The sequence below is a fragment of the Aquarana catesbeiana genome, linkage group LG13 (assembly GCF_042186555.1).
Source record: "Aquarana catesbeiana isolate 2022-GZ linkage group LG13, ASM4218655v1, whole genome shotgun sequence".
Taxonomy (NCBI): Eukaryota; Metazoa; Chordata; class Amphibia; order Anura; family Ranidae; genus Aquarana; species Aquarana catesbeiana.
The window spans coordinates 97,073,224-97,100,993 of NC_133336.1; the positions used below are offsets into that span (position 1 = coordinate 97,073,224).

Consider the following 27,770-nt stretch of genomic DNA (forward strand, 5'->3'; position numbering starts at 1 on the left):
AAACAAAAAAACACTGCTTTATCAATAGGAGCTCCTTCAAATCAACTATCTGCAGCCCACCCAGGATCAGCAAGAAAGGCAAAGTTTCAGCAGGTTGTTGAGAAATCAAAACCACCCAGCTATTACAAGATACAGAAAGGGTTGTTTAGACCAGAGTTCTTCTTTAAGATTAAATTAACTCTAGCTAATCCAGGCCTGACATTGCTCCACCATTGCATTACAACAAGCCAACTAATTATCACCTTTATCCCTATCGTTTATGTTCAGATCACTAAAACATTGATCACTTTACAATTCCTCTGCATCATATCATTAATCATCATCAGTTTGCTTGTGTTCTTTGTCATTATGGCATCCTGTTGCCAGCTATTGATCAAAGCATTAATCTTCTTTGCTGTATTCAAGTCTTGGTCTGGATTTCATCTATCTTTTTACAGGACAATGTTTATGCCTCATGGCATTTTCTGGTTTGAGTCGTACGTGATTGTTCTGCTGTGTCATTGCACGTTTTGCAGAAGAGGCCTTTTTTGGTGCTGACAGAGTAAAAAAAACAACATGATTGTACAGCTTTTAAGGACAAATTTACTTTTTTTTTTTTTCTCCTGGCAAAAATGCTGTGACCACAGTATGTAGAAGGAAGCTTTAAGGACCCTGACACTTTACACCAGCTCACTAACTATAGAAGGGAGTGAAACAAAAATGCCAAAATAAGATATTTCCTCCAATGTTTCAGGGATAAGGAAATTGTTATTATTTTCTATTAGGTGGTTACAGTAAATTCAGAGCAATTGGTTAGAGTTCAACGTACACGGGTCATATTCAGATCAACCAACAATGAATTTGAACACATTCAAGCACCAGGGTAGTCCATGGACCTATAATAGCTAATGTTAGAATTCCTAACTGCCATACACAACGTGAGCATGCAGGTTATACAGTATATAGGTTTTGTCAGCTATAAGCAGAGCCCACAGTCAAGGAAGAAATATGGCTTATACATACTGTTACATAGTTGATTATTATACTTCAAAAGGAGGTAGGCACTAGGCAGTAAGAGGAAATCTCAACAGCAATGGACATTACATTTAAAGTGGTTCTAAAGCAGTGATGGCAAACCTTGGCACCCCAGATGTTTTGGAACTACATTTCCCATGATGCTCATGCACTCTGCAGTGTACTTGAGTATCATGGGAAATGTAGTTCCAAAACATCTGGGGTGCCAAGGTCCACCATCACTGTTATAAAGGCTCAAGGTTTTTTTACCTTCATGTATTATATAAATATAGATATAAAACCTTCTCTGTGCAGCAGCCCCCCCCCCCCCCCCCCCCCCCTACTTAGATGAGCCCGATCTTCCTCCAGTGCTGTGCACGAGAGCCTCAGCTCTGCAGGGACTCTCCCTCCTCATTAGCTGAGACAGCATCTGGAGCCATTGGCTCCCTCTGCTGTCATTCACAGCCAGTGAGCCAATGAGAAGAGACAGGGGCGGGGCCGAGGCGCGGCTGTGTGTGTGTGAATGGAGACACAGAGCAGCGCCTCGGGAGTGAGCCTGCCTGGGTGCCCCCACAGCAAGCTGCTTGCTCTGTGGGCACTCAGGAGGAGGAAGGGTCATAAGTTTGTACAGCCTATTGCATTGGGTGTGCACCCCAGAGCTCAAACACACGTGCCTGTGCATGAAAAAACACTCTAATAAATGTAAACAAACATTTTCAAATACATTAAAACATGGACGTGTCAGTAGAGCAGTGGATGGTGTCAGTAAAGCAGTAGATGGTGTCAGTCAGCAGGGCAGTGGTTGGTGACAGGTAGATTGTGATCAACGGGTTCCTGATCCCTGGATTAGGGTGTGCCCAGGCACATCCGACACACCCCCTGTGCACGCCTATGGTTAGGGTCTAGGAGTGCCAGCACAGGACCTGAGAAGAGGAGGATCGGGGGCTGCTCTGTGCAAAACCACTGCACAGAGGAGACAAGTATGACATGTTTATTATTTTAATGTAAAAATATCCAAAGCTTTAAATGTTAAGTTCGCCTTTACAGAAAACTCTGTAAGGTGAACTTACACAGGTCCCCCTCCTCGCCCCCAACCGGTCCCGCTGACCTGTATCGCCGCAATCACTGGTTCTAAGCCCCGGTATATCCGCCCGGGGCTTAGAAATCCACTGAGGTGAATGTCCAAAATGTCCCCTGTCAGGGGGACCTGTGTAAGTTCACCTTACAGATTTTTCTGTAAAGGTGAACTTACACTTTATCTCTTCCCAACTCAAACCAAACAAAAACTTTTAATTGGTGTTGCACTTTAACCACTTTGGCTCTGAAAGGATTTACCCCCTTCCTGACCAGAGCACTTTTTGCGATTCAGGACTGCATCGCTTTAATTGACATTTGTGCAGTCGTGCGAAGTTGCACCCAAACAAAATTGACGTCCTTTTTTTTTCCACAAATAGAGCTTTCTTTTGGTGGTATTTGATCACCTCTGCGGTTTTTATTTTTGCGCTATAAACAAAAAAAGAGCAACAATTATGAAAAAACAGCAAATATGTTTTATTTTTTGCTATAATAAAGTCCCCAAAAAATATATAAAAAAAACGAATTTCTTTCTCAGTTTAGGCCGATATGTATTCTTCTACATATTTTTGGTAAAAAAAAACAAAAAAACGCAATGAGCATATATTGATTGGTTAGCGCAAAAGTTATAGCATCTACAAAATAGAGGATAGATTTATGGCTTTTATAATTATTAATTTTTTTTTTTTTTTTATTAGCAATGGTGGCGATCTGCAATTTTTATCGTGACTGCGACATTATGGCGAACACATCGGACACTTTTGACACCATTTTGGGACCATTGTCATTTATACAGTGATCAGTGCTATAAAAATGCAATGGGTTAAACACTAGGGGGGGGGGCGATTAAGGGCTTAAGTGTGTCCTAGGGAGTGTTTCTAACTGTGGAGGGGATGGGCTACCACTGACATGACAGCGATCACTGCTCCCGATGACAGGGAGCAGTGATCTCTGTCATGTCACTAGGCAGAACAGGGAAATGCCTTGTTTACAAAGGCATCCCCCCATACTTCCACTCCATGACATGATCGCGGGCCCCCCGGTGGACAGAGTCCGCAGGACCTGCGGGCATGGAGTATGCAGCGGGCGCGCGCCCACAAAGCCGCAATTTAAAAGGGGACATACCTGTACGCCCATTTTCCCAGTTGTGCCAATGTACATCGTCATGCACTGGTCGGCATGTGGTTAAAGCCCAACTCCAGGAAACCTAAAAACCCTCCCTTGCAGTGGGGCTGTGCTGCACTACAAGGGCTAACTGCTTGTTTAGGTCTAGAGGGAGGAAAAGCACTTTTACTTAACTGATCCTCTGCTCCCCTGGCAGATGGTGCTCCCCCATACTTCGGTGATGGATTGTTCCTTAACATTCTCACATCCAGTTCTACGGTATGGTCCCTGCATCAGTCTCAATGACGTCAGAGGACCTAAGATGGCACTGCTCAGATCCTCTTAAAAGCCATCTTTCTTTCACACAATCCTTAAAAGCAGTGACCCCACAGTGGGGGAAGAGAGAGACAAGGTTTGAACCCAATACCATAGGAAAAAGGAGTCTGTGGGGACCCAAATGAAAGGAGGATTAGGTAAGAAAAGTGTTTTACGACATAGGCCTCCCTCTTATACCATTGTGTGATATTTCATGCACATTTAAAATTTTGCTAGTCATTGTGCTTTGTTCGAACCTCTTTTTTCCCTTTTTCTTTTTTTTTGAAATGAATGTACAGTAATTGTTTTTTCTTGCTAAATAAAAATGATTGGAAAAGAATTGCATTTTACCATATCCCCTATACATAAATAAGCACTGCAAGGAGTGGTTTTTAGGTTTCCTGTGTTCAGCTTTAGGCACTAATAGTAACTGGGCTATAGAAAAGGGTAATATGATCTAGCCATTGCATTACAACACTTTTATAATAAAAACATCTGCAAGTTTGCCTTGCTTTTAGCATCTTCATAGCAATCCTATACAAAGACGAAAAAACTCTCTGTATTTGTGAAAAGGAGCTCTTTAAATCTTAGGAGAGGATAATATACCATTTCTATACTTTACCAATTTACAAAGTTTACAATCAAACAAAAGAATTCTTTATTAGCAAAGAGACACAGAAAAAGAAACGTTAAAATTAGAACTATAGGCAAAACTTTTTTTTTTCCCCATCTTGAATATAGTAAGGAATGGGTCGTAAACCCCCGTCCGTTTTTATTCTATTTTTTGCCATCTGTGTCCCATTGGGGGGGGGGATTTCCCCTCACTTCCTGTACCATAACCAAACAGGAAGAGAGGGGAAATACTTGCAAATTACAGGAAACCCTTGGGGGACCCCCAGGTTGTCACAACTAGTGTCCTCATTGGAAGGTTTCCCCTCGGTTACTTTTCTGGGGACAGCCCAAAATTTGGGATTTTCATTTACGTTCACCTTCCATGATACTGGTAGACAGGACAAATAGAAAGGGTAAATCTCCCTAACGGAGGCACAGACCACAATAAAAACCTGACAAAGGTTCTAATCCATTCCGAAACTTTAAAAAAAAAAAATCGCTTTGCCGTCAGATATACTAAAAACTGAACTTTGAGCAGAAATGTTATCTCATATTTGGACAGGTAATTCCTTACTCTTAAAGTAGAGCTATAGGTAATTTTTTTTCCCTTCATTTTGGATAGAACAAGGGAGGGTTATAACCCATCACATTTTTTTTACAGCATCTGTGTCCCATTGCAGAGATTTCCCTTCACTTCCTGTTCCATAGCCAAACAGGAAGTGGGAAGAAATCCCTGCAAATTAAGGGAATTTCTTGGGGACCCCCAGGTCACCAGAACTAGTGTCCCCATTGGAAGATTTTCTCAAACATCATATATTTTCTAAAGGCAGAGCCATAGAATAAAAGCATGGTAGTTGGAATTTTTTATGGCCCAGGATATTAACACAATGCAACTGGTTATTACATTTATATTCTCTGTTAAAAGATGCATTCAAATTCATTTTAGTACACACACACACTAAATTCTCCAACTTTTCTGTAAAACAGAAAAGATGAGGCAATGTCAATGAAATAGATACCAAATATGTCAAAATTCAAAACCACAGGCGCCTGCAACATGGCAACAAACTTCGACACACAAAACTGTCCATAGACAATGCTTTAGAAACCTTCACATGTCGTCATCAACTTATCAAGCTAGGGTTAACCATAAATAACGGCTCTAAAATTATTTCCTCATTTTGGAGTGTGAGGATTACGCAGCATGTGGCTTTCTATGTGCTCATGTGAAATTAAAAAATAAATATAGTATAAGAATAAAAAAAATTGAATTTCACATTTTTTTTCACTTAAAGGCTAAACTTTATTTGCAAAAACATATGCACTTATTTTTTAGGCTGGGTTCACACTAGTGTGAATTGGATGTGGATTTCGCTTCATCCAATTCGTATGACAAGAGATTGTGACCGGCTCACACATCACCAGGGTGGCTGCGGAGCGCGTTGCACAGGAGTCCTGTGAGTCTTTGGCTCCGTATCAGGTCCGAATTCAGGCAGAAATTTGGGCCCGATTTGCCCCTGAAATGGAGAACAGGGACCCACCAGACCCCCTGCTGTCAGCCACATCCATCTTAGATGTGAACCTAACTTTAAAACAAAACAAAAATGAATTTTATTTTAATTTAATGCTTTCCCAAGGGGGCTAAAGCTCTTGAATTATAGCACTTTTAAATGACATCCCCTAAACTCAGATCAGGGACACAAGGTCCTTGATCGCTGCTTTCCCTGGCTCTCATAGCCAACCCTTCTTTATAGAATGCACCCACAGGGCAGCTGCACACTGTGGCACCATGCGGTTTCCTGCACCTGAAAATGTGCAGTCTGCTGGGCATAATCACACCGGTTCCCAACCTGCATGTGTGTGAATCAAGCCTAGTACTAAACATATATTTCTAAAGAACATCACTGTGCTTTATACATTTTTAACTTGTGGTATGGCCATTGTAAGGACATACAGCCACTCTAAAAGATGGTCCCCTTAGTCCAGGGGTCTCCAAACTCTCTAAACAAAGGGCCAGTTTACTGAGCTTCAGACTTTAGGGGGGCCGGAGTGTGGCCAGTGGAAGTAGAAAATGCCCAGGCATCAGTGGGAGTAAACAACGTCCCATCTTTGGTATTAGGAGAGGAATAGCGCCCCATCGCGTTGGTGGCAGCGGGACGAGTAGCGCCCCATCGCGTTGGTGGCAGCGGGACGAGTAGCGCCCCATCGCGTTGGTGGCAGCGGGACGAGTAGCGCCCCATCGCGTTGGTGGCAGCGGGACGAGTAGCGCCCCATCGCGTTGGTGGGAGCGGGACGAGTAGCGCCCCATTGCGTTGGTGGCAGCGGGACGAATAGCGCCCCATCCCGTTGGTGGCAGCGGGACGAATAGCGCCCCATCGTTGGTGGCAGCGGGACGAATAGCGCCCCATTGTTGATGTCAGTGCAGTAATTATTGCCCCATCGTTGGTGTCAGTGTTAGAAATAGTGCCCCAAGGGCTGGACAAAGTGTTTGATACAAAAACACATTATTCACCATTTGAAGGCAAAAGCTTTTTTTCGCAATTAAATGTTTTTTCTTTCATTTTCAACTCCTAACAGCACCTTGCATTTAGCATTGTGTAGGACAATCAGACAACACAAGTGTTTTTAGTAAAATGCTGAAATTGCACAGTTTTTAGCCCATGCAGGTTTTGTTTTTTTTACTGACAGACCATGCTACATAAACATGTCCATCCATGAGGTAAACATAATAGTCTGTTATTATAGCATAGACTGTAAGGATCCATTTCTAACACTTATAGAAAGGGCAGAACAATGGCTTTTCTGTGCCCAGGATTATGAGGTAATAACCAAGACATCAAGCCAAGCACTTTACAACAGTCACAGTCAGTGGTTTCTAACAGTCATAGCTCACCACACTTCCTGGGTTTGTGAAAACACAAGCGCCCTGACTAACTCTTTCCTGTTCTGAAGACACAAGCTTACCTGTGAGACTTTCTGAAAAGCTACAACACTAATATGAATATGTCAAAGAATAGGACAAGAGTTTGTGAAAGCTGCATGATGACACAATCCCAGGTTATGACAAAGTAGCAATTAGTTATGTTATAAATACAATGCTTCTGTACCAAAACATAAGGTTAACACCACAAATGGGCCTTTATGGTCTGGTGGCCAAGAATAGGAAATTCAGCTGAGCCTTGGAGAGAACAGTAGGTAGTAATGCAGCATAACTCACTCTTTACAGCAGTATATAAAAGGATGTTAAAGTTAAATTCTAGGGAATAAAAAAAGGGACCCCTCCTTCCATACTTAAGGTTAACAGCTCATTTTGTATAAGGTAGTGGTTCACCAAAAAGAAAATTCTGGTGCAGAAACTGGAAATTCAGGATGCACTTGGCTGAAACAGAAACCGATGTAAAACAAAAACTAAAAAAAATAAATAAAATTAATTAGCCATTTGCTAAAATCATTTAAGTTCATTTTTTTTCCTCATTAATGTACACACAGCACCCCATATTGACAGAAAAACACAGAATTGTTGACATTTTTGCAGATTTATTAAAAAAGAAAAACTGAAATATCACATGATCCTAAGTATTCAGACCCTTTGCTCAGTATTTAGTAGAATCACCCTTTTGATCTAATACAGCCATGAGTCTTTTGGGAAAGATGCAACAAGTTTTTCACACCTGGATTTGGGGATCCTCTGCCATTCCTCCTTGCAGATCCTCTCCAGTTCTGTCAGGTTGGATGGTAAACGTTGGTGGACAGCCATTTTTAGGTCTCTCCAGAGATGCTCAATTGGGTTTAAGTCAGGGCTCTGGCTGGGCCATTCAAGAACAGTCACGGAGTTGTTGTGAAGCCACTCCTTCGTTATTTTAGCTGTCTTGTTGGAAGGTAAACCTTCGGGCCAGTCTGAGGTTCTGAGCACTCTGGAGAAGGTATTTGTCCAGGATATCCCTGTACTTTGCTGCATTCATCTTTCCCTCAATTGCAACCAGTCGTCCTGTCCCTGCAGCTGAAAAACACCCCCACAGCATGATGCTGCCACCACCATGCTTCACTGTTGGGACTGTATTGGACAGGTGATGAGCAGTGCCTGTTTTTCTCCACACATACCACTTAGAATTAAGGCCAAAAAGTTCTATCTTGGTCTCATCAGACCAGAGAATCTTATTTTTCACAATCTTGGAGACCTTCAGGTGTTTTTTTTTTTTTTTTTTTTTTTTTTAGCAAACTCCATGCAGGCTTTCATGTGTCTTGCACTGAGGAGAGGCTTCCGTCGGGCCACTCTGTCATAAAGCCCCGACTGGTGGAGGGCTGCAGTGATGTTTGACTTTCTACAACTTTCTCCCATCTCCTGACTGCATCTCTGGAGTTCAGCCACAGTGATCTTTGGGTTCTTCTTTACCTCTCTCACCAAGGCTCTTCTCCCCCGATAGCTCAGTTTGGCAGGACGGCCAGCTCTAGGAAGGGTTCTGGTAGTCCCAAACGTCTTCCATTTAAGGATTATGGAGGCCACTGTGCTCTTAGGAACCTTAAGTGCAGCAGAAATTTTTTTGTAACCTTTGCCAGATCTGTGCCTTGCCACAATTCTGTCTCTGAGCTCTTCAGGCAGTTCCTTCGACCTCATGATTCTCATTTGCTCTGACATGCACTGTGAGCTGTAAGGTCTTATATAGACAGGTGTGTGGCTTTCCTAATCAAGTCCAATCAGTATAATCAAACACAGCTGGACTCAAATGAAGGTGTAGAACCATCTCAAGGATGATCAGAAGAAATGGACAGCACCTGAGTTAAATATATGAGTGTCACAGCAAAGGGTCTGAATACTTAGGACCATGTGATATTTCAGTTTTTTTTTTTTTTTTTAATAAATCTGAAAAAATGTCAACAATTCTGTGTTTTTCTGTCAATATGGGGTGCTAATGAGGAAAAAAATATGAACTAAATAATTAAACATTTTAGCAAATGGCTGCAATATAACAGAGTGAAAAATTTAAGGGGGTCTGAATACTTTCCGTCGAGAGAGAGAGAGAGAGAGAGAGAGAGAGAGAGAGAGAGAGAGAGAGAGAGAGAGAGAGGAGAGGGAGAGGGAGAGGGAGAGGGAGAGGGAGAGGGAGAGGGAGAGGGAGAGAGAGAGGGAGAGAGAGAGAGAGACACACTATTGTATTATATTTGACTATTATTTTCAACCATTATTGGCACCTGTTCAGCTGATGGGCTGCTTTCACACGGAGCAGTTTTCTAAAGAGCAAAAGAAGCTCAAGAATAATGCATCCCTTTAAAAATGTTATGCATGTCTTCAGTGGTCCACTGCGTTTCTGTGGTCTTAAAAATCCTGCTTGCTGCATCTTTTGGTGCATATTTGGTCAGTTAAAAAAAAACCTGAACCAAAAACGCATCTCCCGATTAAAATGCATTGAAAACTCAGCAAGAATGCATCAAAAACAGACCCGTGTTGGGTTTGAGTCACATGACCTATGAAAAACACACCATAAGCAAAATCACATGTGGTTTTGGCAGCCAATAAATCGGCACCTTTTTTTCTATCAGCAAAAAGCTGCTAACCCCATTTTCGCCCGCTAATTTCGGGTGTATCCCTAGTATAAGATGATATACTTACCTTTTTCCTCGCTGCAACCCAGTTAGCACCCCCCTCTCCCTGGCCTTGAATTCCATAGGCAACAGCGGTGGTGCACATGGACATGTCAGTTTATGTGATGCACATGTAAACATTTGCACAAAACGTTTACGTGCGTGCTGCTAAAACAATGAAACAAAAACAGATACAGATTTTTCTGGATTTGGTTTAATACAGCTAAATGCTACAACCTAAACGCTGCATGAATAGGCCCAGAGCATACAATACTGCTATCAGGAAAAAAAAAAAAAAAAAAAAAAAAAAAAACTGTACACAGTACCGTTCTGATCGCAGTGCATTTTAAGCCTGTGTGCAAGAGTAAAAGTAGTAAAAAAAAAAATAAAATAAATCATCTCTTTTGCATATAACATCTTCATGAACCATTAACTGGGGGCATGGCAGGGGTGTATCCTTTTTATTAAAAGGTGTCCCTCTTTGCCATCAAAAAAGTTGGGAGGTACGAGTCCAATACACTTGATTTGTGCTTTTTTTTTTTTTTTTTCCAGCACAAGGAACGGCACATTTAATGAGAAGTATCCCGTGTGCGGGTGCCGGCTATCGGTATTGAAATATTCCATCCTCTGTCCCACCCAAACAGCGGTAACCTTCTAATGCTGCGGGGGTTAATACAACTGCTGGATCTGTCATAGGCTCGTCTCAAGAAAGCGAACTATGCCCACCCTTAGAGCTGCACGATTCTGGGAAAAATGAGAATCACGATTCTTTTGCTTGGAATAAAGATCACGATTCTCTCACGATTCTAAAAAAAAAAAAAATGATATTGAGGCATAGCAAATAAAGCAAACAAGTCATTGCTTTGTAAGAATAGTGGGGGACATCCGGGTATTCCTATATGCATCGCTTCGTATTACCTAGTCAGCAGGAATCTTTAACCACTTAAAGGACCAGCCTAGTTTTGGATTTTAGGTGTTTACATGTTTAAAACCGGTTTTTCTGCTAGAAAATTACTTAGAACCCCCAAACATTATATATGGTTTTTCTTCTAACACCCTAGAGAATAAAATGGCGGTTGTTCCAATACTTTTTTTTGCACCATATTTGCGCAGCGGTCTTAAAAGCACACTTTTTTTGGAAAAAAATCACTTTTTTTGAGTAAAAAAAATAAGACAACAGTAAAGTTAGCCCAATTTTTTTTTATATTGTGAAATATAATGTTACGCCAAGTAAATTGATACCCAACATGTCACGCTTCAAAATTGCGCCCGCTCGTGGAATGGCGTCAAACTTTTACCCTCAAAAATCTCCATAGGCAACGTTTAAAAAAATTCTACAGAGGAGGTCTAGGGCTAGAATTATTGCTCTCGCTCTACCGGTCGCGGCGATACCTCACATGTGTAGTTTGACCACCGTTTTCATATGCGGCCGCGCTTCTGCCTTCTCCCTGTCGTTGGGACAGGGGTTTTTAAAAAAATGTTTTTATTATTTATTTTACATTATTTTATTTATTTTTACACTGTTTAAAAAAAAAAAAAAATTGTGTCACTTTCATTCCTATTACAAGGAATGTGAACATCCCTTGTAATAGAAAAAAGCATGACAGGTCCTCTTAAATATGAGATCTAGGGTCAAAAAGACCTCAGATCTCATATTTACACTAAAATGCAATAAAAAAAAAAAAAGTAATTAAAAAAAATGACATTGAAAAAAATATGCCTTTAAGAGGCGTGGGTGGAAGTGACGTTTTGACGTCGCTTCTGCCCAGCAGTGTCATGGAGACGAGTGGGCGCCATCTTAGCCTCACTTGTCTCCAGGCACACCACAGGGAAGGACGCGATCGCCTCCGCCGCTACCAAAGGCTCCGGTAAGCGGCGGAGGGCACCGGATCGCGGCGGGAGGGGGGGGCCCTCTCCCGCCACCAATAAAAGTGATCTCGCGGCGAGTCCGCCGCAGGGACCACTTTTCTCTGAAAGCCAGCCGCCGCACGAAAACGGAGATACCGGGGTTATGGCAGCTAGCTGCTGCCATAACAATGATATCCCCGTTCAAAGTTTGGACATACATCGTCATGCGGCGGTCGGTAAGTGGTTAAGCTGCTGTGACTTGTAAGTTGCTGTTCACTGTCCCTGTCAGACACACCAATGACAAGCTCATGAGCCCTTTAAAAAGTAACACAAACAGCTGTGCAAACAAAATGCTGAGGCTTAGTGATATATCCTCACAGATTATATGAGAGCCAATGTAGAGGACAGAGATCAGACCAACATTTACTGGTGGATCATAAATATATCTATATGCATCGCTTCATATTACCTAAAGCCTGCTTCTGTGAAGTGTGATGGAATTGGAGAGTGTGCACACTGCGCAGGCTCTCTGACTAAGTGACAGCGTGGTTCCGCCCACGCACAGGCATCCACCGCGGTGCATCTCTCTCTGCTCTGCTGACAACTGACGTCAGTTCCGATATCTGCGCCATCAGCGCCAAATGCGTTCCACGCTGGTTTCCGATGGCTTCTCCTCCAGTCCAGGCTAAATCCCAAGAAAATCGAGGTAATTCAGGCTGTAGATCACGGGGGTGGGGTGTGAATCGAAATTGCGATTCTATGTATGATTAATCGTGCAGCTCTACCCACCCTTTGTCCCCTTACTCCACTCATAGCTTCACTATAGCTTCCCATCAATGAAAAGCGATCCATGAATGGAGGTGGTGACCCTTTAATTCATCCATTCATTCATTCCTCCTCCAATCACAGAGTACTTTTCATTGCTAGACGCTATAGTACAGCTTCTATGAATGAAACAGGATAGCAGAAAGGGTGAGCAGTTGGCACTCTTCACGACTGCTTATGACAGGTCCAGCGGCTGTGTTAACTCCCACAGCACTGGAAGATTACTGAAAATGCCAATTTGTGCATCCCTTTTGTTAAAAGCACACTGGCATGAGGGATTAATGGAGGCTGCCATTACTAAACTCTAGTAGTTCCCTGACTGTCATTCTGATGCTTTGACTTCAATGCTACTGTATCTGACACGCTGACCAGGAACAAGTATAGAGCTAAGTAGCTCTGCATGGTTGTTCCAGGCCTGGGATCTAAACATATTGCAATGGCAGCCTCCATACATCTTGTAAACTATCGTTTATAGGATTTGCGATCATCATGCTATAATGTCTTTTTTCAAGATATACGGCGGGTAAAATAAGTATTGAACACATCACCATTTTTTTTAAAGGTGCTATTGACATTACATTTTCACCACATGTCAGAAACAACCCATGCAATCCATACATACAAAGAAACCTAAACAAATAAATTCAGAAATTAAGTTATGTGTACTAAAATGGAATGACACAGGGAAAAAGTATTGAACACGTGAAGAAAGGGAGGTGCAAAAAGGCATGAAAAGCCAAAACACCAGCTGAAATCTATCAGCAATTAGAAAGCAATCCCGCCCCTTGTCAGTGCAAATTAATATCAGCTGGTTCAGTCTCAAAAGAAGGCCTATAAAAAGGTGTCTCATTACCAAGGTGTCACACAAGAAATATCTCATGATGGGTAAAAGCAAAGAGCTCTCTCAAAACCTTCACAACCTTATTGTTGCAAAACATACTGATGGCATTGGTTACAGAAGGACTACTAAACTTCTGAATGGTCCAGTGAGCACTGTTGGGGCCATACCAGAAACAGAAAGAACATAATTTCACCATAAACTGGCCACGATCATGTGTTCCTCACAAGGTTTCTGACAGAGAAGTGAAAAGAATTATCAGAAGAGTTGTCCAAGAACCAAGGACCACTTGTGGAGATTTCCAGAAAGACCTGGAATTAGCAGGTAAAATATAGATGTTGCACTTCTGTTGGTGCTCAATAAAGATTTAGAACAGGGGTCTCAAACTAGTGGCCTTCCAGCTGCTGCGGAACTACAAGTCCCATCATGCCTTTGCCTGAAGGAGTCATGCTTGTAACTTTCAGCCTTGCAAGGCCTCATGGGACTTGTAGTTTCTCAACAGCTGGAGGGCCGGCAGTTTGAGACTCCTGATTTAGAAGAAGCAATCAAGTTGCTGGCATTTCTTGCTAACAGGTACAATTGTTTCAAAGAAAACAATAAGTAATGCACTCAACCGCCATGGCCTATATGCATGCACACCATGACTCCACTGCTAAAGAGCATGTTGAAGCTCATTTAAAGTTTGCTGAAAAACATTTAAACAAACCTGTGAAATACTCGGAGAATATGGTCTGTCAGATGAGACCAAAAATTAACTCTTTGGATGCCATAATACACACCATGTTTGGAGGTCAAATGGCATTGCACATCACCCCAAAAACACCCCCATACCAACAGTGAGGTTTGGAGGTGGGAACATCATGGCGTGGGGCCGTTTTTCAGCATACAGAACTGGCAAACATTCATATCATTGAAGGAAGGATAAACGGAAAAATGTACCAAGACATTCTTGATAAAAATCTGCTGCCATCTACCAGGATGATGAAGATGAAATGAGGGTGAACATTTTAGCAAGACAATGATCCCAAACACAAAGCCAAGGAAACTCTCAATCGGTTTCAAAGAAAGAAAGAAAATAAAGCTGCCAGAATGTCCCAGAATGTCCCAGCCAATCACCTGACTTGAATCCAATAGAAAATCTATGGAAAGAACTAAAGATCAGAAAGTTCATAGAAGAGGCCCATGGAACCTTCAAGATTTGAAGACTTTGTGTGGAAGAATGGGCCAAAATCACACCTGAGCAATGCATGCGACTAGTTTCTCCATACAGGAGGAGTCTTGAAGCTCTCATTACCAACAAAGGATTTTGTACGAAGTATTAAATAAATTAGGATTAGTTAGCGTGTTCAATAATTTTTCCCTAATTCATTCCAGTTTATTACACATAACTTAAAAAGAGAAGTAAATGATTTTTTTCCCCCACTCATACTTATCTGTCCCCCTGCGCCTCCACACTAAGAAACGAGCGATTGAACACCGCTGATCACTCGGTTTTCAGAGCTCCGTGAGCAGAGAGCTGTTAAGTAAACTGTCAGTCACAGCTCTCTATTCTTCTCTCTCCTCGCTTACTGGAGCGCTAGGCTGTGGAGGGGGCACAGCGGCTCTCAGCTGCTCGCTGAAAGGCTGAGCCGGGTGTCAGTCCAGTCACCTGGTAGATCCAGACCCTGTGGTTGGGATGACGCGGTGCCTGGACTGACATTGGTGACGTCAGCAGAGAGCAGACTTCAGCCCGCTCTCTGCTGAAAATGGGTCAAAGGAGTGCAAAACGACTTGAACTCCTTTGATCCATAGGAGAAGCCCAGCCAAATAAGCTTTGGCTGGACTTCTCCTTTAATTTCTGAACTTATTTGTTTTGGTTTCTTTGTATGTATGGGATTGCATGGGTTGTTACCGACATGGTGAAAATTTTATGTCAATAGCACCTTTAGAAATCAATTCACCTATAAAAATGGTGAGGTGTTCAATATTATTTTACCCGCTGTATTTGAGCTTCCCAACCGAATACCAGTCTACTATACAGATAATAGTTAAAGATTGCATAAAAATGGTTAGTTACAAAAAATGTTGCTCCTGTTGATATCCAGTATTAGACATATGCAGAGTTCATCTTGCGTTTGATACCAGCCCTGAAGGCATAGGGATTATGTCATGGAAACAGACTCTACTTCTACAAAAATAGAACGGGTACCTAAATAGCATACAGGTGTTCTCAGAGCCTTTGCCTCCTGTGATTGGTATCTCCTGCTCTCATCGCTGTGCAAGCAATACATATGTCATTTAACAACTGCTAGATGTATTATGTATCATGGAGATGAGGCAACAATACTGAGTGATGCAAGCTACAGATCTCTGCTCGGGGAGGTGCACAATCAACCAAGGGTTGCATGATACAGCAGGTCCATATACAAGGTATTTGTTTTTTATTCGAAAAAAAAAATCACACAGTTCTGACTAGAAATTACACTTAGGGTTGCAGATTGGTCCAAATCATCCACAATTAGCTCTATGGTTTGTACAATTGCCATGGGTAGCACCCGATAGTATACTTTGTCTAGTCTAAGGTGGTATATTTTAGTGACTAGATCAAAAATATCTGTTCCAAATGAGACGTAAATTAGTATAGGGAGTAAATGTGGTCGATGACCACACCAGACTATCATGTATTTCTACATTTGACTAAAATATAGCTATTATTCACATAGAGCTTTAGTTCAAACTTTAGAATTTGGTTCCTCAAAGGGTAATGACGCCCATACACTAGACCAGGGATCTCCAAACTACGGCCCTCCAGCTGTTACAGAACTACATGTCCCATGAGGCATTGTAAAACTCTGACACTCACAGACATGACTGCCGAACGGACGATAAATTTAAAGATGAATGTGTTTCTCCCCCATGAATGAATGAATGAATGAATGAATGATTTGTAAAGCGCTGCAATTGCGAACTGAATCGCCTCGCCAATGGAACTGTTGGTACTGCGCATATGTGACCCAGAAGCAAAAAACAAGCGAGAAACTGATTAATTTATGTCCATTGAATGATTTATTGTTTGAAATTCGGTCATTACATGATGGCAATATCGTTTGCCCTCATGATTGTGTGTACATTTTTCAAAAACGCATTAACGATTTTTCAACTGGTGTATGGCTAGCATAAATCCACCCAAAATGATCTTTGAATTGATATCTGGAGGGGTGAGCCATCTAATGGCTTGTTTGCATTGGCTATTCCGGAAATGATATATGCTCCCATAGTTCTGCCCTCCTGTAGCTGTGGGTGTTCCCACCCAATTTGATGCTTTAGGTGTGCCGCCCATCTTGAAACTAGAATTTTATCCTGTCGATCTTGGAGCCACAGTGGTGTCCTTCCACCTTCTAGTCATAGGGGTGTCTACCCACCTTGGAGCTGGAGGGATGCCCACCAGGGAGCCATAGAGGTTTTTGACCACTTTGGAGTTGTAGAGGTTTCTCCCACCAAGGAACTGGGGGGGGGGGGGGGGGTTACACCAATTCTGGGGTTATAGGGGTTCCAAGCCACCTTGGATTTGTAAGACTTCCAACCCAACTAGCATATATAGGAATTTCCACCCACCTTGGAGCTGTAGGGAAGCCCACCCACGAGGGAGCCATAGAGGTTTTTGCCCATGTTAGAATTGTAGAGCTTTCATCCACCATGGAGCTGTAAGGGTGTCTGCCCACCCTGGAGCTGTAAGGGTGTCTGCCCACCCTGGAGCTGTAAGGGTGTCTGCCCACCCTGGACCTGTGGCGGCTTCCCTCTCATCCCCTCTCATCCCCTCTCCTGTTTTATTCCACATAATACAGAATGCATTAAAAATCCAACAGGGTAGTAAAAGCAAAATTCTCAAGAGATAAAAGAAACCACTAGAAGTAAACTCAAAAGAGGACTATGCAGATTATCATTTAAAACAGAGATCCTCAAACTACGGCCCTGCAGCTGTTGCAGAACTACACATCCCATGAGGCATTGTAAAACTGACATTCACAGACATGAGTAGGCATGATGGGAATTGTAGTTCCTGAACACCTGGAGGGCCGCAGTTTGAAGACCCCTGATTTAAAATATCCACAGTACATATAGGTCAGCATTTTCTTTTAGTGAAAGGTTCAATGGCATTATGAAAAAAAATTATAAATTTTCACGTGTCACACCTTGGCATGGTTTAATTTCAGTGCTTGTGTATAACAGATATATACATCCCATATGATATAATATGGCTACACTGGGAAAGAAAGTCAGACTCTTGCTATACATTTATTTAAAAGCTAACAACTTACGAGTTGCCAGGCAACGGTGGATTATTAAAGACATTTTTCCCGATCCGTGGTTGCACAGATCGAGAAATGTCTCACTGCCTGTGATTAGCGCTGTACAGTGCCGACTTGGAGGGCTCTGCACGTGCGGGTTGCGAACACGCCTGAGATCATCCTTATTCCTATTCTTTTCCCTTCTTCCCCTTGTTTTTGTTGCTTTGGTAAAAATGAAAAATTACTCTAGAAGCAGAGATATTAATATTTAAATAACAACATTAGTTGTTTGTTTGAATTGTTCCATTTTTTCCCCCCCTTAAAAAAAAAAAAAAAAAAAAGAAGAAGTAGAAGGAAGAGGACTATACTGAGAAACTGCATCTATAAAATACCCAATAAAACGCAGTTAATGATATTTACAGTTGATAATGCTGCTATATTAATATACATATCATCTATAAACCACGTCAATCTGGACACTGACCCCTTTCCAGTCCAGGCCAATTTTCAGCTTTTAGTACTGTCACACTTTTAATGACAATTACTCAGCCATGCAACACTGCACCCAAATGAAGCTTTTATCATCTTCTTTTAGATGGTATTTAATCACCACTGAGTTTTTTCATTTTTTTTGCTATATAAAATGATAAAAAGACCAACAATTTTGAAGGAAAAAAAAATTCCTAGTTTCGGGTATAAAATGTGGCAAATAAATAATCTTTCTTCATAAATTTAGACCAAAATGTATTCTGCTACATTTTTTGGTAAACATAACTCAAAACAGTGTATATTATTTAGTTTGTGTGAAAATGAGAGAGTTCACAGACTATGGTATATGTATTTAAAAACTGATCAGAAATAAAAAGAAGACAAAAGCGCACCAGCCTAGTGCATTAACTTTTAAAACATTTATTTGATAAAAAATAATAAAGGAAATAACTCACAGGCGATTGGTGGAGGAGGCACAACATAAAATCGCACCGGTATACAGTCTGCGATTTGGAATGAGCGGAACCTTCCAGGGGTCGTGGAGGAACGCACAGACGCTGCAATCTGCTAACGCGTTTCGAGGGGAATGTCCCCTCTTCCTCAGAGCTATGCAGTGCAACCTCACTCAGCGAACCTCACTTATAAATGCCTGCAAGCCAATAAGACAGGGGTGGGGTGCGGGGCTCCTCCCCCTTAAGAAATCCCTCCCTCCTAAGTCCTCTGATCAGGCATACCCTATACGCATAAGTGCATATGCAGACGTATGCACACACCATATGTACATGTGCATGCATACACACACACACACACACACACACACACACACATATATATATATATATATACACACACACAAAAAAGCAGCTAGTAAATGACCAATTGATAAATGAATTAGAAAGTAAACAGCAATGTGCTGTGCATACGGACTGAAGGGCAACATGTGGTATCTAGACATAGCAGATATACATCAGAGTAAACATAACCAGTCGTACTGCCAAATAAAAATGACAGTAAACTCACATGCCACTATTCGGCTACTGATCAGCTCCCATAATAATGGTGGTGCCAATAGTGAATAAAATGAATTTAATTAAATTCAATAAATACTAAGTGTAAGTACATGCACACGTCCATTCACTGTGTACATCCTGAGATGTGTAGTATGATGTTTTGAAGTGTGACTCTCACCCATTACGATGTGCATTGTTTACTGTCATTTTTATTTGGCAGTACGACTGGTTATGTTTACTGTGATGTATATCTGCTATGTCTAGATACCACATGTTGCCCTTCAGTCCGTATTCACAGCACATTGCTGTTTACTTTCTATTTCATTTATCAATTGGTCATTTACTAGCTGCTTTTTTGTGTGTGTATATATATATGTGTGTGTGTGTATGCATGCACATGTACATATGATGTGTGCATACGTCTGCATATGCACTTATGCGTATAGGGTATGCCTGATCAGAGGACTTAGGAGGGAGGGATTTCTTAAGGGGGAGGAGCCCCGCACCCCACCCCTGTCTTATTGGCTTGCAGGCATTTATAAGTGAGGTTCGCTGAGTGAGGTTGCACTGCATAGCTCTGAGGAAGAGGGGACATTCCCCTCGAAACGCGTTAGCGGATTGCAGCGTCTGTGCGTTCCTCCACGACCCCTGGAAGGTTCCGCTCATTCCAAATCGCAGACTGTATACCGGTGCGATTTTATGTTGTGCCTCCTCCACCAATCGCCTGTGAGTTATTTCCTTTATTATTTTTTATCAAATAAATGTTTTAAAAGTTAATGCACTAGGCTGGTGCGCTTTTGTCTTCTTTTTATTTCGGTTTTCACTAGGATCCCCATCCTTGAGGGCAGCAAGGCCAGTGCTCAGCCTACTACATATGGTGATCCACCTGTGCGCAGGAGTTGCTTTCTTAAAAACTGATCAGCCCTGATGTACTGACGGACTCATTTCTTGAGACCCTAAAATGCCAGGACAGTACAAATACCCCCCAAATGACCCCTTTTTGGAAAGTAGACAGTCCGAGGCATTTAGTAAGATGCGCGGTCAGTTTTTTGAATTTGTAATTTTTTGAAAAATTCTTTGGAATTTGATTAAAGTAAATAAAATGTGTTTTTCCACAAAGTTGTAATCTTAACAAGTTAAATCTCACACACAGTATAGGCATATTTACAATTAGGGATGCACCGAAATTTCGGGCGCCGAAACATATAGGCTGAAAATGGTGTTTTCGGCGCATTGCCGAAAGGAAAATCTTGTCGATAATGGGGCCGAAAATGGGGGCAGGGCCTGGTGCCGCCCATTACGGGGGCGTATTCCTGGCTCGTCCCAGTCCTCCCTCCCCCTCTCCTCCCTCCCCACAGAGCGGCGATCTCCCTGTGTCACGGAGACAAATTGCCCGGGCGGCTGCAGTAACAATGTCCCGCCTCCTGTGACAGACGGCACACTGATCCAATGGCGGGCATTGAATCAGCGTGACGTGATTACAGGAGGCGGGACATTGTTACTGCAGCCGCCCGGGCAATTCAATTCACAGCTCTAGGACACACGGAGATGGCAAGCTGCATCTGAGGGGAACTGGCAGGCTGCATCTGAGGGGAAATGGTGAGGCTGCATTGATCTCCTGTAGCATATCTGCAGTCTCTGACCGTCTCCTGCAGCAAGTCTGCAGTCTCTGACCATCTCTTGTACTATGTCTGCAGTCTCTGACCATCTCCTGCACCTGTACAATAATTGCCAACAATAAAGTTACGTTAATTTAAATTGATGATATGAATTAAAAAAAGTTGAATACAATTGTATATACAAATATAAATATTTTTTAAAAATTGTTTATTTTCGGTATCGGTTTTCAGCCTAGTGTATTTTTCATTTTCGGTATCGGCACCAAAAAACCCATTCGGCACACCCCTATTTACAAATACATCCTTAACTGCTGGAACAGCTTAGTGTACAAATACACCCAAAAACACACTCTTCTATTTTTCCACTTTTTCACAAGCTAGATGCATAGAGGGGGTCTAAAATCCAAGGAGCACCTTCAGGCGTTCCAGGGGGCATAAATTATGCATCTAATTTTCTGACTGCCTACCACATTTTGGAGGCACTGGAGCACCAAGACATACTGTGGCCATAAAACATCATGTGGTTATCTCTTCAGTGGACATACGTCAGTACACAATTAATTTAAATCCAAGCCAAAGTTGACATTTTACTTTGGGTGAGCTTTAGTGCATCAAATCATATGCCCACTTATCTATCCAGTGGTGAAATTTCTTGGCAGTAGCTTATGCCCCAATTCCCTTTCTCATGACTACGATGCAGACTTTTTACAGCTGTCTTTCTCTATTTTGTTATATTATCATACAGAATCCATTGTGGAAGCACACCATTATGAACCAATGTTGTAATGGCCCCTGCGGTTGGTTGCAAAAGTAGTGATTATGCAGACACCTCTCTACTTTTAACCTGGCCAAAAAGTGATTCAACTTACCAGCAGTTTTACTGGGTCTCTGTGTTTCTGTATAGAATATAAACTGATCATGGCTGTGGGAGGGGCTGGTGGGGTGCGGTCCATATGTTGTAGTTTCCTGAAAACATTATAGCACCTTGACTCAGCGCTCCTCCCAACAGGCCTCAAGCCTAATGCAAGCAGTGGGCTGGCTCATGGGAGGAGATATGTAAATATAAAAATGCCTTGAGAGGTGGGTGTTAATCTGCAGAAGTGTGCACTACTAGGCAGGCTGCATTTGTATGCACATCATCCTATCTAATACTCACATGTATTGCTAAGCCTTCATGATTAAAAACCAACACATGAAAAGGGTGGGCCAGGAACCGTCATGCCAGGAAGGAAATAAATAGACAATGCTATATGTCCTCTAGCCATAAAATGAGGTGGGCTCACAGTGTGCAAAGAACTCAGAGTAAGAAATTTTAGTATTAGAGAGGAGCGTGCATGACTGTATGAGACTGAAGGAAAGTCTGGAGTTCTGCTTTAAGCTACAAAACCAATTGGGCAAATGCAAATTAGGCCCCCTTCAGTTGCTTACTGAAGGCAATGTCTGTAGCAGAACATTCCATGAGCCCCAAAACCTAGGAGAGCCGAGTACCCAGCTTCCTAGTTCCCTGTGGCACACTTTACAATAGGCCAAGAAGAAGCCCCGCACTGCATTGTTGTTGGATATGCTGGGGGTATGTCAGCAAAAGCCAAAATGTGCAAAATGCAGGTGCCTGGGCTTTACCTGGAGATGCCTATGGTACAAGGTTGGTTTTTGTAGTTTAAGGGGTAACTCCACTTTTGTTAAAATTATTATTGTTGTATGAGCGTTTTTTGTGATTTAATAAGAAATACTGAACCTTTCTAGATCAATCTGCAGACAGCTATTACTTTCTGAAATGTAAACTTGGCTGTAGAGGGGTTCTGTTCTCTGTCTGTAAATAGAACTGACCCAGAAAAGTCATTTCCTGCTCATGTAATTGGCTCAGCACTGTTCCCAGCAGTTCTATGACTTATATTGTCACTACAGCAGGAAGACCATCTCCCTCAATACAAAGGAAGATACAAAGAGGAGTGCAGGAAGAGGAAAGTAAGTGGAATTGTGTAAGCTTCAGTACAAATAGCCGCAAATGAGTCAAAGTCTGCTTCAAAAAAACAAACAAAAAAAAAACACAAACATCTTTACAATGTACACAACCAACGAGAATTGTTTTGGGGGCAAAAATACTTCAAATCTCGTGGGGGTAATGATGAACTACAGTCAAGCAAAGTATACATTATGGTGCAGGTCAACAACACCTAGAAATGGTTTGTGAATGTTACTAGCAGCCCTTCCGTAACCTTTTTGCATTGACGTTAGGTTGCTGCCTGAAGTATAACCAATAATATGTAACTTGCAGTTAAGAGAGCAAAAATTTATAATTTGTCACAAGGGCAGAGATGTTCTTTAGACCAGTGGTTCCCAAACTGTGGGCTGGACAGGGGTCCTTTACTGGTCTTTAACTGACCCTTGGGGCACGATTTCTCCTACTGACCAATTGATGGGGCACCATTTTTCCCACTGACAGCAATGATGGGGCACTATTACTTCCAATGAGACCAATAATGGGACACTATATTTCCCAATGACACCATCGATCAATGGGGCACTATTTCTTCCAATGACACCATCAATGGAGCACTATTCCTTCCAATGACACCATCAGTGGAACACTATTCCTTCCAATGACACCATAAGTGGAACACTATTCCTTCCAATTACACCATCAGTGGAACACTATTCCTTCCAATTACACCATCAGTGGAACACTATTCCTTCTAATGACATCAGTAACATGGCATTGCTCCTCCAACTGAAACCAATGATGGACCAGTATTCCTCCAGCTGACACTACCATTGGGGCACTATTCCTTCTACTGACACCAAGGATAGGGCACTATTGGGGCACTGAATTACAAATTGCTGAAGTGCAAACTAAAATCAATCAATGTTGACTGCAGAGCCCTCACAGCTATATTATTCAGAACAGAAATCTGGAAAGGACTAGTTTTGCAGATCAGTTTGCTAATCACAAGAATCATCCAATCTGATTTCAAGTTACTGAAGTGAAAACATTGAAAAGTTTCATCTGATTGGGTGCCATCAGTTAGTTCACCATGTACATCACTGTGCAGGGTGCTTGCTAAGCATTTCTGCATAGGTTTAAAAAAGATGAAAGCTGGTGTTTTCAGGGGCATTTGTAAAAAGTATCGGTCTCTCTTTCATTAAATTCAGACTTTTGGGTAAATGCATTCATGCATAGATAGCTATGGTCAAATACAGCATTAAAAGGGAATCTTAACGTTAATGCCTTTTGATACATGTAGGTCAGACATACGGTATTTACTGACTTCATATGCTGGCCTGGCTCCCTGCTTAGTAATGCTGCACATTAGTTGTGCTTGAGGCTGGGTTCACACATGCTGCGGCTTACAGCAGTAGTCCGAAGTGTCCCTGTGCACCGATTTAGGTGCGAATCAGGTCCAAATTTTTGCCTGAATTTGCACCCGATTTGGAACCAAAGACGCACAAATGCGGACCACGGCCGCCCCAGAGCTGTGCGAACAGGCTCCATTGAGAGCCGGGCACACTCCCCTGTCATGCGAATTGGATGCAGGGAAACTTGCATATGTGTGAACCCAGCCTTACTGTTGCAAGTGTGTTGCTACGGTTTTCATTTTTGAAGTAACCAGGGAGTCTGACTGACCCCTTCCGTCATCCTCACCTAGGCGAGGATGGCGTACGCTGTACAATATCTGCATATGCGTCACGGGTCTATAGAACCTGGAAGAGTCTTACGGCATGTCTGTGCCAGCCTGAAATTGCACTAAACCCCTGGGCATGCACAAACACATACTGCATCTGTTAGGTCCCATAGACTGGTACAGACCCGTGGCGTGTCTGCATTAGTGCAAAGGTTTACTGTGATTTCACACATACACAGGCTTGCCCTGGGCTCTATAGGACCTGGCAGGGAATGGAACGTCTGCACATGCACAGGATATCAACCCAGGATGGCACAATAGGAGCAGAACCTCGAGGAAAAATAGAGCTATGATCAGTTAAAAAAACGGATGCGGACGTAAACTGATGATCATCCATTTACATGCATTTTTCTATAGAGATGCATTGATGTCCATTTTTCATCCATCAACGGATGGTTGAAAAACAGACAAACTGACAGCATATGTGAAGGGGGCCTAAAAAAACATTAATCTGTATATTTTTACAATTCCAGAACTGCTAAGTAGTTTCCAACATGCCCATAACTAAAACAAAACGTTACATTATACAAGAGGCAGGATCACAGAACGTAAGCACCGGGAATCAACACTGGACAAAACCTCTACCAGAAACAGAAAAGGGTTCTGACATAACTTCTGAGGGACATTTTCTAAGAAAAACCTTTATAAAATTGGCCAAATCTACCTCTTGTACACCTAAAGCAGCCAGGTAGATTGACTTCTGTACAACCGCTCTTGCCCATACATGGATCAAAGTTCGGATGGTCCCTGCCGAAGCGGCCAGAATTCAATCTGTGTATGGCCAGCTTAGGCCCATTTCATACGGGCAGACTGATCAGGTCCACCTGTCGGTTTTTCACTGCTCTGCATCAGCAGAGCAGACATGGACTTCTCATCCGCCTTCTCAGAAGGGATCAGTGGAGAGATCACCCGCTGAGCAGGCAGATACGCCGGTGGTCTCCGGCAGTTGCAGTTTGAAAGGGGCCTAAACTGTTCACTTTTGTACAACCCAGCATCAGCTATTTTTTGTTTAATAACCCCTTTCAAGCCTTAGGATGTACCTGTACATCCTTAAGAGAAAGTGGCTATACCAAGATCATAGCTGCAGCTGTATCGATATTTACAGCTGGCCGGGGGCTTTCTGGTAAAAGTGGTCCGAGCGGCTCTAGCGGCCACCAGATCACTTTTACAGTGCTCGAATAAAGGATTTACATAGAGGGAATAAAAGCTGAAGGTCAGTCCTGTCAGTGGTAAATACTTGTCTCAACACTCTAATTGCCACTTCTGCTGGACAGCTTGGTTTGTTAAAGGAAGTTGAAAAATATCAGACTTACTGGCCAGATCACCAGGTCAAAATAAGGAAAAAACCCTTAAAAAAAACAAATGCAGCCACCACATCTAAGGTAAGGTCTGGTAAGCTGCAATAATAACAATTCCATGGAACACTAAAGTTCCTCAAGAGGTTGCTAGGGGTTCCTTGACCTATGGCGGATTGACCACCTATTTAATGGTGCCTACATTGTTCGATGGTTTGGGGCTATTGTTTGTGCCCCTGAAATATGTTGACTCCTCTTCTAAAAAAAATAAGGCAGACATTTTACCCCAACTTCAGTCTTTTTTCCACAGACCCACAGAAAACATGCTTTTCAGAAGGTATTCATTGCTGTCTAAAACCAGTTTGAGCAAATTCCCCATCCTCCACAAAATGGTGCGAAATGGCACCATGTTTTGTGTTGCAGCCCAAGCATGGGTATAACATAAAACATGGTATATAAAAGGTGGAATTAGACTTTAAAAAGACAGCAATGAAAATCTAACAGAGGGTCTAGCTTTGACTACTTTGTCCAAAGCTAAAAAATTAAAGCTACTTTAATTAGCTATGCAATTGCACAACCCCCAAATGTGTCTAGGTCTGCTTATAGGCTTGACACATCTTGCATGGTTTCTATTACACTACATAGTCTTGTGTCATCTGCAAACACTGAAATTGTACAGTAAAACCTTGGTTTGAGAGAGTTTTGCAAGACAAGCAACATTTTTAATACATTTTTACATGATATACAAGCGATGTCTTGATATAAAAGACTAGCGTCATGTCACAATTGAGAATAAAAGAGAAGAGAGGCGCCTCTAAGTGTAGCAATATGGTTACATTTAATGAAGGTACAACATTTAGCAACCCTATTGCTACACTTAGTTTCATAGTAGGTGAGGTTGAAAAAAGACACAAGTCCATCAAGTCCAACCTATGTGTACGATTATATGTCAGTATTACATTGTATATCCCTGTATGTTGCCGTCGTTCAGGTGCTTATCTAATAGTTTTTTGAAACTATCGATGCTCCCCGCTGAGACCACCGCCTGTGGAAGGGAATTCCACATCCTTGCCACTCTTACAGTAAAGAACCCTCTACGTAGTTTAAGGTTAAACCTCTTTTCTTCCAATTTTAATGAGTGGCCACGTGTCTTGTTAAACTCCCTTCTGCGAAAAAAAAAGTTTTAGAGGCGCCTCTCTTCTCTTTTATACTCTGTAGCTCCTGCTGGATTTTGCTTCTAATCCCCTTGTGGAAGCTGCCATTTGTGGATGGACATTTTATGGTTACACAACCTATCACATTGCTATAATCTTTTTATATGGACTATAAACTGAAGAACCTATGAATAAATGGTTACGGAATGAATCATCTGAGTTTCCATTATTTCTTATGGGGAAATTCGCTTTGATATACAAATGCTTTGGATTACAAACATGTTTCCGGAACAAATTATGCTCGCAATCCAAGGTTTTACTGTACTTTTAATCCCAAACCCTGCATCATTTAGAAACAAATTAAACAGCACTGATACCAAAACAAACTATGGAACATACCATCCAATGAACTGAACACTTTCATTCATTCAAATCCATTCGAATAGGATTTTTCATAGTGTTCTATCCAGTCACATTTTACCAAAAACGAATCCAATTTATTTCATACATAAGGCATCAGTGTTGTAGATTGTCAAATAGGTCATCAAAATCAAAATATATGGCATATGCCGTCACCTCCATACTCAGGTTTATGCTAACTTTCCAAGTAAAAGAAGGATAAACCTATCTCCAGGCATTAATGTGAAGAACTCAATTTTTTTTCTAGTTTTATTTAATCCCCAGGGGACTAAATACATAAAGCACTCGGTGCTGATCTGGTCGGCGGCTCAGTTGCAAAAGCTTTTTTTTAAATTTACGTTAATGCTAAATGTCCACACCTGTCTGAATTGATAGGCGTTCCGAGGTGGGGGGTGTTTAGAGTCAGCACTGAGTCCGCACCCCCTCTCTAAGCGGTTTTTACTATTATGGATGAATAATTAGCACTGCCCCGACAGCACTGTAATAGTAAAAGATCATTCAGCACTACAGGGCTGTGTGATATATCTGCAGGTGCCCTGGATGTTTACAAGCAGCTTCTAATAGGGCACGCAGCCCCGCAGCACTGAATGATCTTTTACATTTGTGAATGAAGAGGCAGTGCTGACTGTTCGTTCATAACAGTTCC

At 42.0% G+C, this 27,770-nt stretch overlaps 1 protein-coding gene across 3 annotated transcripts in view; it reads right to left on the reverse strand.

The window, feature by feature from the left end:
• ACTN1 (actinin alpha 1) overlaps positions 1 to 27,770 on the reverse strand; it is a 191,502-nt gene that overhangs the window by 111,267 nt on the left and 52,465 nt on the right. The window lies entirely within an intron of this gene.